Genomic DNA, 18073 nt, shown 5'->3' on the forward strand with positions numbered 1-18073 from the left:
GCGCCTTGGTTTTTCCACACGCTTCTTGCGACCCTGTTGACTATTTTGAATGAAACGCTTGATTGTTCGATGATCACGCTTCAGAAGCTTTGAAATTTTAAGAGTGCTGCATCCCTCTGCAAGATATCTCTCTATTTTGGACTTTTCTGAGCCTGTCAAGTCCTTCTTTTGACCCATTTTGCCAAAGGAAAGGAAGTTGCCTAATAATTATGCACACCTGATATAGGGTGTTGATTTCATTAGACCACACCCCTTCTCATTACAGAGATGCACATCACCTAATATGCTTAATTGGTAGTAGGCTTTCGAGCCTATACAGCTTGGAGTAAGACAACATGCATGAAGAGGATGATGTGGTCAAAATACTCATTTGCCTAATAATTCTGCACTCCCTGTATGGTTGAATGGAACTTCCCAGCTGATCAAAAGACGTTAAAATTGTGAATGGTTTTTTAGCACCAATGTTTGGGATTATTTCCAATTTCCGTTTCAAGTTAACTCTTTTGCCTATTACTCTAACAACTTGCATCAATTTTGGATTTGTGCAACACATGCTTATTAAATACAATCTGGGTTAAACTCAGGCCTTGTTTATGGTTTCATTGTTGTATTTCTATATGTTTACTATTTTATGAGTACTTTCACATATATTGTAATTTTGGTTGCACAGAGTTGAGTACTGACCAGTAAATTTTCTCACATCTGACAATCCAGTAATTTCCTTTGTGGCAGGGAATTGAATGGCCTCAGCACCCATTTGGCTTATATAATACAGATACCCAACACAGAAAAGGTTTTGTGCAGTAGTATCACCACCTTCGCTCATTTTTTGTAATTTGTTTTAACTATTTTGCTACATGCTTCTCAAAAATCACTGCCATCAGAGATATCCTGACTATGCTATGGACAGCTCCACTACTAGCCCACTAAACATCCTCCACACCCTAATCTCATCTAGCCAGTATCACTTTTTCGAAAAAACATCTCCAATTGAATTACTCCTATAATCAGCCTCAAAGTAGTTGTGTGTGCCACCTGGGCCTTTCAGCATTTAAACTATAAAATATCTAGCACTCAGGTCCAACGTCCTACTTTGTCTGATCTTTTTGTTGAAACAGTGCCTCACCACGGACACTTTCCCCCAGATACTGTAAACTGGGAATGGTTTTACCCCTGCTCAAAAAACCTTACTGCTTATCCCTGTTCTCCAACCAAATATTGCCCAGTATCTCAACTTTCTTTCTTTTCCAAGGCACTAGAATGACTGATCTTCAAGCCCTTCATGCTCTACCTCCTTTAAACAACCTTCTCACCTCGTCTAATCAGGGTTGTGTACCCTCCATTTCACAGGAACAAAGCACATGTCTATCTAATTTCATCACCACTTCATGACATGTGACTCTGCCATTCTTATACTGTTGGACTTATGTTCTATTTTTGACAGTCAATCTTCATATGCTACTCTCTTTTTACCCGCTGGTCATCATTGGCGTTGCTCACACCAAGTTCACATTCTGTCTCTCCAATCTCTCCTTTACAGTCGTTCAAAGATATCTGCACCCATCCCACTCCAGAAACGCAGTCAAAAATCAGTCCTTGAGCCTCTCCTTTCATCATCTCCCTTTATGACATAATTTCATCCTTCGGCTTCTCATGTTACCTCTACTCAAACCACATCTAAGACCTATCCTTCCCAAGTGTTTACACAGTACGTCAAGGTACACATCTCCTACTGCCTCACAGCCATCTGACAGTGTTGACTCATGATGTGGAGAAAAGCAGACTATAAAATGTTGTTACAAACGAATAGGCACTGATTTTGTTTTGGATCAAATCAATCTTCTGAAAAGAACTGGGCTCTTATATAACTTGGATTGCTTGGATATTGTTACAGCCTTGTGGGTGTAATAAATAAGTAATTTAAGAGTGAAAAAGAGAAAACTGCCTACCTACTTTGTGTGGTTTATGAACAAATTTTACGAAGCTTACATGGCAAAAACAGTTAATGTTTTGTTTTCTTCCTGAGTAGACTAAAACACAAAATCGTTTTTTGCTGCTTGAAAACGTCTCTGACTGCCGCAAAAGAAAAGGCATGCCATTTGTATGTTGTTCAATAAAATTTGCGCAAATTAACGCTGCCCGGACGGTTCACGTAATCCAGGACCTTCCATCCATTTGCTTAATGGTGTGCTATCCAATGAAGTATAATGCTTCATAGACACGTGGCTCACAGTTCCCAAAATAACTTCAGATCTGCAAAGTGACAAATGTTTCTCCTGTGGCCGTCACCAGTTACCATGCTGCTTCTCGTGCTCCCATTTCTCGATAACTAAAACTGCCCCTTCTGGACCAGGAGTCTGCCCTAAAGGATCATTGGGTGTATTTAAAATAATAGCTGTCAAAGAGTACCGTATTTGACGTCGTTACCCGGATGCACGCAAAGGTAATACTGTCGCTGGATATAACCTTACTGACAAGTTATGTTAGTCTAGTACTTAATGTATGATAGCACGATAGCAAGCGTAAACCGTTTAAGTAGCCTGCTAGTGGGCGTAGAGCAACATGATGCGTGGTTTAATGTATGTCATAAGAACGTTCTTGTGAATACACAAGATATTTCATAGGAGTTACGATGTCGCTTCGTTGCTAGCGTGAGTAGTGGCTGTCTGTTACTGTTGACTTTTAATGAATTTGTAATCATTGTGGCATGCACACGACTTTTGTAACTATCGACGGCCGCCCCATTTTACCTTAAACGCTATGACTAAATCACCCTGCTTCTAATTTAACACAACACTCGCACCCAAAGTTACATTTACTAGTTTTCCTGTAGAATAACAGCCACCTATATTTAGCGGCGGGTGAGCTGTACTCAAGTGATGTGCACGACAGCTGCAGAAACAGTTCTGCTAGGATGGCAATGGAGTGTCGCCGTCTATCTTGCTCCACCTAGACTGCCAGCAACAAGTGTTTTGGCCAATTAATTGCATCATTAAGCAACACCAGATCAGATACGTCTAAAATTATGCCGAGCAACCCCGACACCACGTACTCAGCTGCTAAAGAAATGCAATTTGAATGCCAATTGCTCTATTGAAACAAGTATGCAACTGATAAGCAAGATTACACTTGTTAGTACTGGAAGATTGCATGGGACTGATGACTTATTGAACGTGATTTACTGTTTATCTAACAGTATTTTAAGTACTCCAGTTAGAAGTACTGCCCAAAAGAACAGTAAAAACGGTACACAGGCCAACAGCACTTGTGGTGTGTACAACTAGAATGTATTGGGTTTTAAATAATGAAACGGTACAAGACATTTCTGACATTTATCAAATATACATATTTACAGTTGCAGTAACAGGAGTGCGGGGAGTTGTGTCTGTGTTTGGGAGATGAGCTAATCCTCGAGTGTAATCTGGAATAGTTTAGTTTTGGGAGTGAGTGCAATTGTTTGGGAAAGGATTTCCATTGAAGAGGAACCAGTAGGTCGGAGGAATGGGATATGAGTTATGCACACGAATTTTTTTTGTGACGAGCATGTTATCGTTAGCTGACCATAAATTACGAGTTGCAGCGCAATGAATTTTGGCTAAAAAGAGGTAGCCTATGACAGAGCCAATTAAAGCTTTGAACATCTCAATAAGAAGTTAAAGATAGCTCTCTTTCTGATGATAGCCATCTGGCTTGGTAGCCATAGTGGGCTGTAGAAGTACCTTTAACAAGGCTATATAGGCTCCTGATAACAAAGATTGGAGTCAATCTAATGGCTGAAATAATGCTACGGTGGACACATTTTTGGTCTGTTTCAGTATTCCAGTTTGCTCAGGTGTGTAAATAAGTGACTTGGCTGTAATGAAAAGAAAAGCTTGAAAGGATTTTCAATATATCCAGTGACGGATGCCTTTGAGAAAGTGTCAAAGCCCGTTCAGTGGACCACAGGGCAGAGAGGGGTTACTGGGTTACAGGCACGATAGTTGCGGGCGGATGTGTGTCAGAACGACACAGGCATTTACCACGCCTGCCTTAGGAACTTGCCTTTGCTAAAGCGCTGGACTTTGAAATAGTATAATTTACTATTCCAACTCCAGTCTGCACCACGTAGGAAAAGTGTTGGACTTAGTCTAACATCATTCCAATAATGCTTTCCCTAAGGCAAGTCATTGTAATGACTTGGGTGGTAAAGGAATGCATTGTAAATACACATTCCTTGTTTGGGCCACATTGAAAAGGCACAGTGTGGTTCGAGCTGTATGTTAAGGCTATTTCCTTTATGGGCATTTGCCACTGGTGTTCCATGATGCTTTCTACTATGACTCTGCAAACTGGGCCGAGTGCACACATTCCCCACTTGACAATCAGCGTAGTGAGGGCGAGCAGTCATGGGATTTTCTGAGAGGTATTACAGGGCCCAAGAACGAAAAAATCAAACATCAAACCACGAACACAATAACTCATTGTCCGGTCCAATATATATATAATTTTTTTAATTGGAAATTGTGAGAAACATAAAGACACCAGAGGCAGGGAACAGATTAAATAGCACATCAACCACAAAATGGGAGCAATGTAAATAGGCAAGATACATTCAGTAGGAAACAACCAGAATGGTTGACCACAAGATAAAAATATATGTTGTTCAGAGTAGGATGAGAGCAGTTTGGTGAGAGATAGGATGTAAAAACTGATATCACATGTCCTGACCAGCCAATATCCAAAACAGGACTGGATCCCATACAAGCCTCAACCTCCATCACTGTGGTGCATTCTCTACCATTATTTCTAATATTCAAAAATTCTCGCCACCAGATCGAGGGGTCGCGCTAGAGAGCCAAGAGCGTGCCAGCACTAGTCTGGCGAGAGAGACTGCAAAGAGATATAAATTCACTTAATGATGAGGGATAGCCGGGGAATATCCCAGAATAAGCAGTTTTGGTTCCATGAAACCCCTGAGATTTGAGATGCTATACATCTTACCAAAGACGAAGTCCCAATATAGACGCAGAGCTGAGCTAGAGGCAAAAAATATGAACCAAATTTGCACCCTTGGAATCACACTGGAAGCAACGATCGTCCACCCGAAGTTTCATGATGAGGCGGTGTGTAGTATAATAAGTCAATATTACATCTAAGATGATGCACCTTATCGTGTGACACATTGAGAACCGACTGCACCAAAATATTTTTCCGTCTCAGATCACCTGCCATAATGGCCATATTAAGAGATGGATCCATTTATTAGCCCGATCCTGAAAAGGATCCACGGTGTGGTCCAGAGAATGCTGATAGATACATTTATTTACCAGGCCAATATTTCGGTTTGTTGGAGCCATTGCTAACAGCTCAAGTAAGGAATTATCTGAACGTCAAATCTCATCACCTGTAAGACGGATACAAAATTACAAACTATAAGGTACCAATGGCAAGAATTATGGGGAAGATGATACAACTGCTGCAGATGCTTGAAGGAAAGAAGAACGTCATCCTCAAGTAGTTGACACAGGGTAAAAAGTATTTTCTCCCAATGCCTGTAAAAGCAGTCATGCATTCAAGAGGGTAAATTTAGGTTGTACCCGATATAGGTTAGCTGATTGAGCAGGGTAAGATCAGGAAACATTTGCTTAAAAGAATGCCAAATAAAGGGAAAGACCTTTATGGTCTTAAATGGTGTTCTCTTAAAGCATATTGTATTGACAATCCCGACATAAGGGGCGACTGATATCCCCAGCGGCATATAATCAGCAAACATATGCCCTTGTAGCCACGCCCCCCATCCCAGAACCAAGCAGTCATGAGAAAAATGAAGCACGATAATAAAATGGCAATACCAGGAGAGAGACCCTGCCGTCCACCTTAGGTTGTTGAAGTTGGATCTTACATCCATCGTTTCTTGTAACACAAGATAAACCGTTGCCATAGAGTCTCCACCCTATTAAAGAAAGAGTGGAACACCACAGAACAAGTAGAGGTACCTTAAGAGCATAATCATTTTGATGAGATTACAGTGTCCAATCAAACCTAAATGGAAAAGGTTTCATTTAGTGAAAATGTTAGCCAAATGTTGATAAAGATACCCGTTGTTGGTCTGAACGATGTCAGCCATCTGAAGTGATAAGGTGACCCCTAGATAGACAACCATTTGTACCCATCTTTTGTCAGAACATGGAGGAGTAACACTGGACAAAACCTGAGTCTTATCGGTATGGATCGTGTATCCAGAGACTTTACCAAACTTTTATGCTGCTGCTGCCAGCCCCTCCAAGCCATTGGTAGGGGTTAAGGCAGCCAGATCATCGGCATATACCAAGGCCTTGACTTCAAGCTGATATATTTAGATGGGCTGAATCGCCTCAGACAACCTCAGATATTGAAGATTGTATGTATAAAGCGAATAGCTGAGGGGAGAAAGGGCACCCCTGCTTCGTACCCTGAGAGATGATTATGAGGTCTGGGAGAGAACCAGAGTAACGGTTCCTTGCTTTCAGCCCAACACTGAGATAACATTCTAGAGATAAACCCCAATCCAAGTCTTGCGGGCTCCATGACTTCACAGAGGTAGGGCCAGGAGACCCGGTCAAATCCTTTCGCAGTGTCCAAAAGGATCATGCTAACAGGTCCCCCTTCAAAAGAGGCTGTCTTTAGGGTCCTGATTGCCCTATTGACATGAAATATTGTGTCACACCCCGAAATAATGCCTTGCTGATTTGGAACTACCAAGCATGGGATTACTACTGACAGCTGATTAGTGAGAATTTGAGTATAGATCTTTAAATCTGCATTAGTTAAAGAAATGGGACAATACAACCCACAAAGCGTGGGATCCTTCTCTTTCTTGGGAAAAATAACAATGTGCGTCTTTCCCCACGATTCAGGTACCCCACCAGTTACTTCAAAAGAATTAAAGAGATCCATGAGGATCAGAGCCAAAATATGCATAAAAGTGGTGTTAAAGTCTGGAGGGATCTGATCTGGGCTGGAGGCCTTACCTTTAACCAGAGCACCACTAGCAGTTTCCTCTTCAGAGACTTATAGGTGCTTCAAGGCTCAATCTTTCAGTCTGGCTCAGTTTATGGCAAAAATACCACTCTTTAAATTGAAGAATTCCATCAATAGATGAAGAACAATCATCTTGCTTGAGAGCCTGAAAAAAAAAAAAAAAGGCAGAAGACATCTCTAATTGCCGCTGGGTCTACCGCCAGCTCACCATCCTCACCCCTGATCTTATGGAAGTTAATAGCATTAAAACTATCCTTTACTCTAAAAGAGAGGATCCGTCCCATATCTTTATTTTCAAAGCTAAGCACCAGCCTGGTGCACCAGTTTTTAACCGCCTGATCTCCGATTTGTTGCTTAAGTGATGCCTGCAGGGCGATGGACAGCTCTAGGCCGGCCTCTGACCGAGGCTCATCCCTTGCTACAATAGTACATCCCAAGTTGAGCTCTAGCATACTAAGAGTTTGGCGGGCCTCCATCTCCTCTGCCATAGCTGACTTGCGTTGGCGAGAAGTAATCTGAAGTGTTTGTCCCTGGCAAGAGGCCTCACAGGGAGACGCTGAACCAACATTAAACTCTAGCAACTTACGTTGGTGAGAGGCCCTGGCATTGACCTAGTCGGCTTCTCAAAGAAGTTTACGCTCAAATATCCAATCCTGATTGCCTGATACCTGACTAAGCCTAGCAGATTGTACAAACAGGGACAGAGAGTTGTGATCAGATGAGACCCTAGGATTAAGGGACACCGTAGAGGATAAAACCAATGTGTTGCTATTTAAAAACATATATAGCCGTGACAGAGATTTACGAGGAGCCAAATAAAATGTGAAACCAGTTCCTTAGGTCACTCAATGCAACAGAGGTTAACTGGGCGTATGAGGAGATAAGCTGGTATAAAGCTAAGTCAATGCTTACCCCCAATACCGTGCTAGGATGCCATCAGAAGCCAGCGTCTTAGATGAAGAATCCCTATTAGGGCATAACATCACATTGAAGTCACTGCAGACAGTAACAGGTGGTGTCCAAAGATGAAGCTCAGCCAGCAAAAAATCAAACATGCGTGGGTTGTTTGTGTTTGGACCACAGACTACGCATATGGTACAGAAGATGCTATCCTTCTGTATAGTCCAGAGGAGCCATTGGCCTGCCTTAGCCATCCTCTGGCGTTGTACTCCCTGCTTACCATCCCAAGCCAATAATGGGACACCCCTCTGCACTGAAGTAAAACATAAGATAGATAATACTCTATAGCTGAGATCCTTTAACAGAGAGCCTTCAGCCTGGGCTAGATGTGTCTCCTGAAGGCAAATAATTTGTGGCTTGAGAATGTTCAGCTCTGCCCATACCAGCTTCCGCTTGTGTGGTGGCTTGACCCCATTGAGGTTCCACATCAAAACATACCATTGCCAACCAGGACGCCTACTGTCAATAGCCGCTTTCATTAGGGCTCAGGTGCCACGAGCTACCCCTCAAAGAGACAATTTGCAGCAGATGCATCCTATGAAAAAATAGCCTGATTCGGATACTAAGAAAAACCTTTGTCCCCTCACATGCCAAGCTTCTTAACCAAACTGTTCCATTCCTTACTAAGAAAAACCTTTGTTCCCTCACATGTCAAGTCTCTCAACCAACCGTTTCCATTCCCTTCCTCCCTAACACAAAGTGTCTGTACCAACCAACTCAAATTGATATCACCAAAACCCCCCCAAGCGGACCTCCCCACAAGCCTGGTTCCCATAATGGCAAACCTACGCACCTCCTCTAAGCATTGTTTTAGAAAGAGAAGCACCCATAACCCTCCACTGAGGGTTATGATCTACTCAGGCTCCCAACCAAGGCTGGTCCTTAGTCTGACCCCTTTGGCATATGCCAATATATAGTCGCTGAACCCCAAAAAATTAAGAAAAAAAAGAATAAAGGCTGGAAAACAAAAATTAAGAATTGAGAGATACGAAAGCCCCCTATGAAACTAAAAAAAACTGCAGAGAACAGCATGAAGACAGAAGTGAAAGAAAAAAACAGGAGGGATGTAGAGACAGCTTCTTTGCCATGTTATCCCTCCCTCCAGTCCTCTGGAGAAAAGAAAATCCATAGACAGCCACCAAAGCAGTCTCAACCAGGGAGCTGCCACTTTGTTAACAGTTCCTGGAACTTAGGTCCTTCATTACAGAGGAAAGTCTGACCCTCCATTCGAATTCACAAAGTTGCAGGTACCATTGCCCCTCAGTTTTAATACGCTGGGATATGTTTTTGGAGCTTCCAGTGATGCACTACCGTTTGATGACAAAAATCAGAGCGGACAAAAAAAGTCAACCCCACAGGCTTTAGAAGGTCCCTTAGGAGCAGCAGCGCTGTAGAGTTTTTGGAGAATGAAGTTCTCAATATAGATACTGATGGCCCAAGGAAAGGGAGTGGGCTTACTAGGGGGTCTGAATGGAAAACAATGTGCCCTCTGAATCGTACAGTGAAAATCCCAATCACTTAAAGCAGGGAATGCCTCTCACAATAAATGGACCACAAGCCTCCTGGGTTACCTCCCCTCCATGCCTTCCGGGACCCCAAGACCCGAAAGTTGTTTCTACGTGACCTGTTTTCCAGGTCTTCCACCCTTGATGAAAGAGTAGTTAGCTGGATATCATCTTGGGCGATCACTGAACTATTTTCCTTCATCTCTGTTCAGAGAGAATTCTGTGATTCCTCCACTGCCAGAGCCAAGATTGTATTATGTCCATATTATTGACATTTGATCTTAAAACTGCTTGAGTTTTCATTTGGACAGTCTTTAATGCAAGCAAATATTTCCAGTAGCCCTCCCTGTAATGCAGAAGGTATTAGTAAATTGAGCCCAGAGTTGGGGCATTCAGCGCGTTTTGTGGTGATGCCACAGGCAGAGATTCTAATGGGGATGGGGGGGGGGGTCAATCCCTTGATTGTTATCAGTGCAAAGTGGCTGATCATTAGTTGGTAAAAAAAAAATAGAGGGCACTGAAACTCGTGGAGAGCAATTGGTCGATGTCAATTCTGTCCCATAAGCATCCCAGGATATTTCTTCTACACCTTCTGGTGGGAGGGTAGGATTGATTATTTCTTGGTCAACAATAGCTGAAGCAGAGCCCTTGACTTGGACAGTAATCAGCTCTCCAATCCCACTCAATTTCCTTAAGGAAGAACATGCGGTGAGAGCGAGGTCAGAAATTGAGCTTTGAGAGCTCAATAGGCCTAATGCGTTTGTCCTGCTGAGTCAGACCCTACTGGCCGAGGGGGTCACCTTTGGGATAATAGACTTCAATCTGTATACCGGCGGCTGGGTGTTGGGAACTACATACCCTAGCCACGTTGCAGCAGGAAGCAGTCACCAAAATTTGTTCTGCGCCAGAAGGCTCTTCATAAGCCCTGACTGGGTCCTGCAGCGCGGGGACTTCAATCTGCATACTGGCGACTGTGGGTTGGGAACTACATGCCCCAGCCGTGTTGTGGCAGGAAGCAGCTGCTAATGTTCATCCTGCACCAGGAGGCACTTCATAAGCCCCGACTGGGCCCGCAGCATGAAAACATCAATCTGCATACCGGCAGCTGGGGATGAAAACTGCAAGCCCCAGCCACATTGTGGCAGGAAGCAGTTGTCAACGTTCGTGCTGTGCCAGGAGGTACTTCATAAGCCCGGACCGGGCCCCGCAGTGCAAAGACTTCAATCTATATACTGGCGGCTGGGGTTTGGGAACTTCATGCCCCAGCCACATTACAGCAGGAAGCAGCTGCCAATGTTTGTCCTGTACCACGGTGTGCTTCATAAGCCCTGACCAGTCCCACAGTGTGAGGACTTCAATCTGCATATCAGTGGCTGGGGGTTGCGAACTGCATGCCCCAGCTACATTGCGGCAGGAAGCAGCTGCCAACATTCGTCCTGCGCCAGGAAGTGCTTCATAAGTCCTGACTGGGCCACATAGCACGGGACCCACGCGGGTCACACCTGGGCAAAGGGCAGGCCAAGATGGGCCTACCCTTTTGGCCATTGTTTTTGTTTGGGCTCTACAGATCACTGAGGACAACATATTTGCTTCCATCTGGCCCCTCTGTTGCAGCTATAGGTTGTATTGCCCTTTTATTTGCCTTCTTTTGTCGGATTCTATGTGATATGGTGATCTGTAACTGTTAATTGATCGACATGGGCAAAAGAAAGGCTAATGCAGATGCACCCCAGGGTTTACAAACACACCCGTGCACCACTATTGATAGTTTTTTGGTATGGGCGGTGGATCTTGTTTCCAATGAAATTAAGTTGTTAGAGTGGCGCTTGTCACTTTTCTCTGAGGATCCTAATATCCATTCTCCTTCTGAAGAGGTATGAACAGCTATTCCTAGCTAAGCTGGGTGTTTTAGCACCTCTTCTCAATCAACAAGACTGCATAGTTTACCTATAAAGCATTGCTCCGCCGAGATATGGCCTGTAAGCAGCTCCGCTGAAAAGAGGGCTGCCTCTTTTATCGACACGGCCATCTATGGCTGTTCACCTTATATGGGGCCAAAAGGAGGAAAAGGGTCCAGAGAGTTAAACCATCTAAATCTATGCCAAACTTAGGGACATGAAACTAATGAGCCAGGATTTCAGTGTTTATTAAGCTCTGATGTTTGAGATACCCTAAGTACACGCCTTAGTGAATTTCTGAACTCAAAGCTTTGCCTGTTTTATAGCCGGCTTGATGTTATCGAGGCCAAACTAAGTAATTTGGCCAACGTAGTTGGAAATTATACAGTTTGTTCTCAGGACTTAGTCCGTCTTCAGGATTTACCGCCCCATACCTATGCTGATGTTATCCATTCATTCATTCATTTCAGCTTTATTTCGGCAAAACAATACCATAAAAGCATACTAACAAAATTCTTACATTTCTAAAAGGGAACGAAAGCACTTTTGAGAAAGACGATAAAGTCAGATCAAGACCGGAACTCCCTCAGGGCCATACAATACAAATAGGCAAGTTGTGGATATGAGTGTTAAACAAGTAAATAATTAATCAATAAAAACACTATAAAAATATAAAATACACATCATCATACAAATCACCATATAAATATTATAAAATACCTATAAATATAAATCTATATGGCAATGACTATATACTAGCACAGATAGTGACCATTATAAAAATAGGATGCATGTTTTTTGGAAAAATGTTCGCATCTGGCATATCATAATGCCTCTAAAAATCCTGGCAATGTGCATACCGTCATCAGATGAGGGGTTGTTTAGCTAATTTTTGAAAGGTGATTGACAGTCCCTAGGACCCAACGTTTTCTATCTTTCCTACGTGCCTATATTCATTTAGAAGCCGTAAAAGGGGTACAAACAGGTAATACAAATGCACATTATTCCAGCAGCAACTAATATTCTCTTAACTACTAAAAACAAATTATCTGATGTTGGTCTTAAAAGCAATAAATAAGAATCAAGTACAGTATTTCATTTATAAAACCCATAAAAAAATACCTCCCGTGCCATCAGGCACTTCTTTGCTTGGCTAAGGGGGGGATTTTTAAAATAAAGGAAAATAAATAACTGGATCCAAAAACTAGTTTCATACGTGTCAAACGACCATTCTAGGTAACTTAAGGAACCTCTCAATGACTACGGTCCTTGTGCCAATTGTCAGTTTGGGGGCCGTGGATTAACTGTGGAAGTTTTGCCTGAGTTAAAGCGCTTACAACCTCAGGCCTGCCTTGTCTCTGATGAATGAAATTGCTAGTAGAAACCGGCTTAGACCAAAAACAACATATGGTAACGTACTGGATCTCAAGAGTCTTGCTGCTTCATTGCAGTTCCTGATTCCAACGTTTCTGCAGATAGGACGGATCCATTTCCTCCTCTGTTTTTCATAAGCAATGCAGTTTAAAAGAACATGATCCATCGTTTCCGGAGTCTCCATATTACACAGCTCACAGGTCGCCTCATGACTACTCCCATTCGGGAGGCCCCATTTAAAGGTAAATGCCTTAACCTGGAGAATCCCATATCGAAGCTTCATATATAAGACTTTTGCTCGTCTAGGTTGGATAGTATCTATCCATTCCTCAGCACTCGGCAATGGTTTATAATCCAGGAAACTTAAGGTTAGTCTACCTAGATCCTTGTTATAAAAAGGGCTACTAAGAGTAAAGTCCCAAAATACTTGTTTTAGACGGATCTTGGATTGAGTTGTGAGTGTATGCGGTTCATCCCAATAGACTTTCAGCCCTAGATTGTAAAAACATTGCCTAATGTAGTGAAGCCACGGGAGGGAGATGGCCTTGTCCAAACCCATGATCTCTGTTAGTGCTTGCCTGTATTGGATCAATTCAGGGGTTGTCCAAAGTCTACACCAGTAAAGCAGGGGCCTCAGGGCTGCCAGTTTGCCTATTTGTTTCATATTAATGTCATAGGCTAAAGGGATCAACGGAGTGGATGGAGGTAGACCCAGAACCCCCTTCATAAAATTATTTTCCTGAGTAACCAATGGGGTTAATTTTGTGAACCCCCAGAGTTCAGCACCATATAGAGCAGCGGCCTGTGCTTTGCACCTATAGATCTCAAATACTGGTGACACAATGCTCGTCCTTGAGCATTTGTATTTTTTACTAATTGCCATGGAGCTATGAGTTAAGGAGATAGCAGCTTTACTGATGTGCGGAGCCCATGACAATTTGGCATCAAGCAGTATCCCTAGGTAATTGAAGTTTTTTACTCGTTCCAGTGCCTGCCCTCTAATCCGAATGTTTCTCTTAAGTGCTATGTGGGGGTTAACAGTCAGGTATTTGGTCTTATTTGTATTTATTTCTAATCCCTTCGAGCTGCAATACTCACTGAATTTATCTAATAGAGATTGCAAGCCCATGGGAGTTTGGGATAATAGAATGGTATCATCTGCAAAAAGGAGGGCGGGGACTGGAACATCATTCAATCTTGGTGAATCATGGTTACTTTGTTTCAAATGCTGAACCAGATCATTGATGTATAATGAAAAAAGTGTTGGGGCCAGCACACAGCCTTGTCTCACCCCCCTCTTGATAGGTATTGGGTCTGTCAACTCTCCCTTTGGCCCCCACCGAACTTTTGCAAATGTATTTTCATGTAACCTCTCCAGCTGGCCCAGGAGGTTCCCTGGCATGCCCTGTTTTCCTAGTGCTGCCCATAAGGAGTCTCTTGGCACCAGATCAAAGGCTGCACGCAGATCCACAAATGCAATATAGAGGTGACCTTTCCTTAGTCTAGTATATTTCCACATTATTGTCAATAGCCTAAAGGCCTGGTCGACTGTACTCGTCTGCTGTCTAAAGCCTGCTTGGTATATAGTCATTATGCTGTTCTCTTCTATCCAGATACTAATTCAATTCAGGATCTGTCTAGCGTAAATTTTTTGCATAACATCTATAAGGCTGATAGGTCTATAGTTCCCTGGGTCTTCCCTGGATCCTTTTTTGTAAATTGGAATTATTTCTGCCCCTTTCCATGTCTTGGGTATTAGGCCTCCCCTTGCTATAGCGTCATTTAAAAGATTTAAATAAGGTGCCCAAATTTCTATGCTATGCTTGAACATATCCCCTGGGATCTTGTCCAAACCGGGGGCTTTTCCTGGCTTGATTGCTTCAATAGCAATCACCGTCTCCTCCAGACCAAATTGTAACTCGGGTAAAATGGCCCAAGTAGCTAGGGTTTTATGTCTTGAGGGATAGAAATCGAGGGTGGGGGGGTCAGAGTAAAGGTGTGTAAAGTAGTTAACCCATGTTTTGGGATCTATATGATGATCTGTGGTAAATATCCCCTCTTTGCTGCCATGGGTAACTATTTTCCAGAAGGACCTTGTATCATTGCTTTTTGCTGCTTCCAGCAGGTCTTGCCATTTTTGATCCTCCCAGTTGCTTTGGGCAGTGGCCAGCGTTTTCTTGTAGCTGGCCCTTGCCTGTTGTACGGCTAATTGATTTTTTTGCTTTAGTGCCTCTATCAGTACTCTTTTCCTCTCCCTACATTTGATAGTATACCATGGACTGCTTGGGGTGGTTTGGACCTTCTCCTTTTTATGCTTGATCTGTAGCTGTTTGGTCAGGATGGGTCTTAATGCAATACTCAACGAATGGTGAATAGCCATAATAGGAATGTCACAAGGTTTATTTTCTGCATAAGGCTCCAGGAGATCAGAAAATATGTTGTAAATATTTGTCATTGTTTCCTGATTACCTAGTATTGCTGGCCATTTCACAACCCTTCTATTGTTACTGAGGGTGGGTTGTAACTCCACCTTGTCGTGTTCTGTATATTCCAAGTCCAAATCTAGGAGGTGGGCCCTGAGTTCAATTATTAGCGGGAAGTGATCGCTATCCCTTCTTTTATCAATTTTAAAATTCGCTAATCTTCCCCATGTACTTATACTATGCAGAATGTAGTCTATTTTTGAAGTTGAGTTGCCTCTCTGGAAAGTATCCAGATTAAGGCCTCCTTCACCCACTCTGCCATTGCACGCCCTCAGTCCGTTGTTTAATGTAAGGCCCATGAGTTGCAGTGCGGCCACTGTGCCTGGAACAGTTTTTTCTATTGTTAGGTAAGGAATTGCTCTCATTCGATCTTCCTCTTCTGCTAAATATTCGAATCCAGTTATAGGTTCATAATTACAGTTAAGGTCACCCCCTATCATGATTGTCTCTCCTACTGGGATTTTTTTGAGCAGGTCATCTAGTAGAGTTATTTCGGGAGACTCCAAGTTTGTCCTTCTAGGTCTTATATATACATTGAACAAGTGGGTTATTATCTTATTTTTTTCCCCACTACCAACCATAAAATGTCCTCTGACTCAGTATCTTGCATGCATATCTCAACATTTAATGAGATTTTTGCCCATATAACCAACCCCCCAGACGGTCTCCCTCTGGCAGCTGAAGTAGCACTAATAAAGTAGGTTTTATATCCTAATTTATACGGTGGATCTTTGAGCCATGTCTCTTGAAAGAGACAGACATGATGTCGATCAATATAGTCCTGCCAATCGGGGTCTATGAGCTTGTTTTTTAAGCCGGCTACATTCCAAGAAATCATGGAAATAAGACCCCTTCCGTTTAGGGTCGTAACATTGGAACTAGGACTCAGAAAGGTTGTTGAATCATTCCTACTATGCAAAGGCTCCCCTACACTCCCTGCCCCTGTAGCATGAAAAACATTCCCTTCGTGGGACTCACCTACTGTTGTGTCCCCATTGGGTCCCACTTGTGCCTGATCTATCTGGATTAGTCAATCTACTCTATCAAGATTGGAATCACCATTTCTCTTTTGCAATCCCTCATTGTGATTGTGCTTATGCCTCTGGACACGGAGTTTGGTAATTAATGGATCCGAACTAAACCTCATGGCATTAGAATTGGGGGCGGGGGTTCTCTGTTCCATGTCAATCAGGCCTCTGGTTAATCTTCCATCCTTAAATGTTAGTGCAATAACGTCAAGTTGCCCCTTCTCTCCAGGGATTCTTTCTGCCCCCCTGATATCTGAACGAATTATGGATAGACAGTGTCTTTTGGCCCTAATCCAGTGTGTAAGCTTATTTTTTAAGGAGTCCTCATCTTCTCTGCTATTTAAGGGCAATTTTGGAACATTTAACAAATAAACAACATTGGTCCTACTAGGGAACCTATCCTCCTCAGAATACGGATTCCATATAGTGTATTGATTATAATCATTAGATACTTGGGAATAGGGGTTCGGAGTAGGTTCCAAATTTCCTTTTTGGGATCCTTTTATCAAACGGGGATCTCTTCGTGGATTCCCTGATCCTTGCCATAAATCACTAGCATTTCTTCTAGGGAAGTTGCATGAGCCAATATTTTCCCCATTAATCCCTGTCATGCATCCCTGTGGATGATGTACAATCTTAGCTATAGCTGGAGTAGGGTTGGGGTTAGTGATCAAATTTTGAGAACATGTGGGTTTGCCTTGTAGATGGAACGAAACTGGGGGGGACTCCTTTTCGCACTGAGCTCTATGGATACCCCTACCCCCCTCCTTTTCCACGATATCTGTTAAGGTTCTTACTTCAAGTTTCAGGTCCCTAACTTCCTGGATTAATCCTGTGATTAGATCATAAAGGTCTGCTATAGATCTTGTTTTATGTTTCGGAGGGTTCACTGGATCTAAATTGAGAGGAGAGGTCCTCTCACTATCTAACTGTACAGTTGGGATATATGGGTATATATCATTCTCAGATTGCCCCTCTTGTGCATTCTGTACAGTACTACTATCGAGTTCTGCCAGGACTGCATATTTATTGGAGCACAAAGCTTCACGCTCCTGCGTATGGCTCTTCTTCCTATTAATATCGAAGGTGCATAGGTGTATGGATCGAGTTGTGGCAACTTTAGGGCTGCCAGTCCTAATATCGGATGGAGCCTCCCCCTCTTGCTGGCAAACAATCTCTATCACTTTATTTCCCACTGGTTCGGTTTTCTTCGTGTAATAGGAGGTAATCTTTTTATCGGGACCCTCCCGAATAGTGGCCCTACTAGATAGTAGTGACTCTACCTCCTCGATAAGATCGTCTATTTCAGCTATTGTGCAGTTCTCACCCGCATTCCTAAGTTTTTTTACAGATTTCTCCTTTCCCCTTGGGGGTTCTGATGCCTTGCGTTTTCCCATAGCTTGAACTGCCTATGAAGTGCTTCGGCTCCTTGAACCAGTCCACAATGTATAATTTATAAAAGAGAATAGAGGAAGGGCTGGTGGGGATAGACCTAGATAGTGCAATTATGACAACGATGTCTATAAGTTTTCCACTATAGATATAAGCAGACCTCTTTCAACGTGTGAAAAGGCAGAGGCCCAACCTTGCCCCTCTCCAATATCTATTAGGTAATGATAAGAGCGTTGCAACAATAGGTGGAATATACCGTCCTAAGGCCCTCTATAGAAAGACCTATTTAGGAGTAAATGTCAACACAGTACCTTCAGGCAGCCGTGCGTGTAGGTTGCCTGATCCATACAACTTTGGATGAATGTCAGGGGGGTGGCCCAGCCCTGCCTCTTCCTGGCAATGACGGGCAAGGACGGGCCCGCCCTTGGCCCGGG

The 18073-nt window shown here is 43.0% G+C and overlaps 1 protein-coding gene across 1 annotated transcript in view; it reads left to right on the plus strand.

The window, feature by feature from the left end:
• Positions 1-2273: 2273 nt before the first annotated feature.
• The window catches only part of MYPN (myopalladin), a 2801288-nt gene continuing 2785488 nt past the window's right edge, over positions 2274-18073 (plus strand). The window contains exon 1 of the mRNA XM_069240514.1: positions 2274-2443. The gene's annotated coding sequence lies outside the window, so the exon portion shown is untranslated. The remainder of the gene's footprint in view (positions 2444-18073) is intronic.

The sequence above is a fragment of the Pleurodeles waltl genome, chromosome 6 (assembly GCF_031143425.1).
Source record: "Pleurodeles waltl isolate 20211129_DDA chromosome 6, aPleWal1.hap1.20221129, whole genome shotgun sequence".
Lineage (NCBI taxonomy): Eukaryota > Metazoa > Chordata > Amphibia > Caudata > Salamandridae > Pleurodeles > Pleurodeles waltl.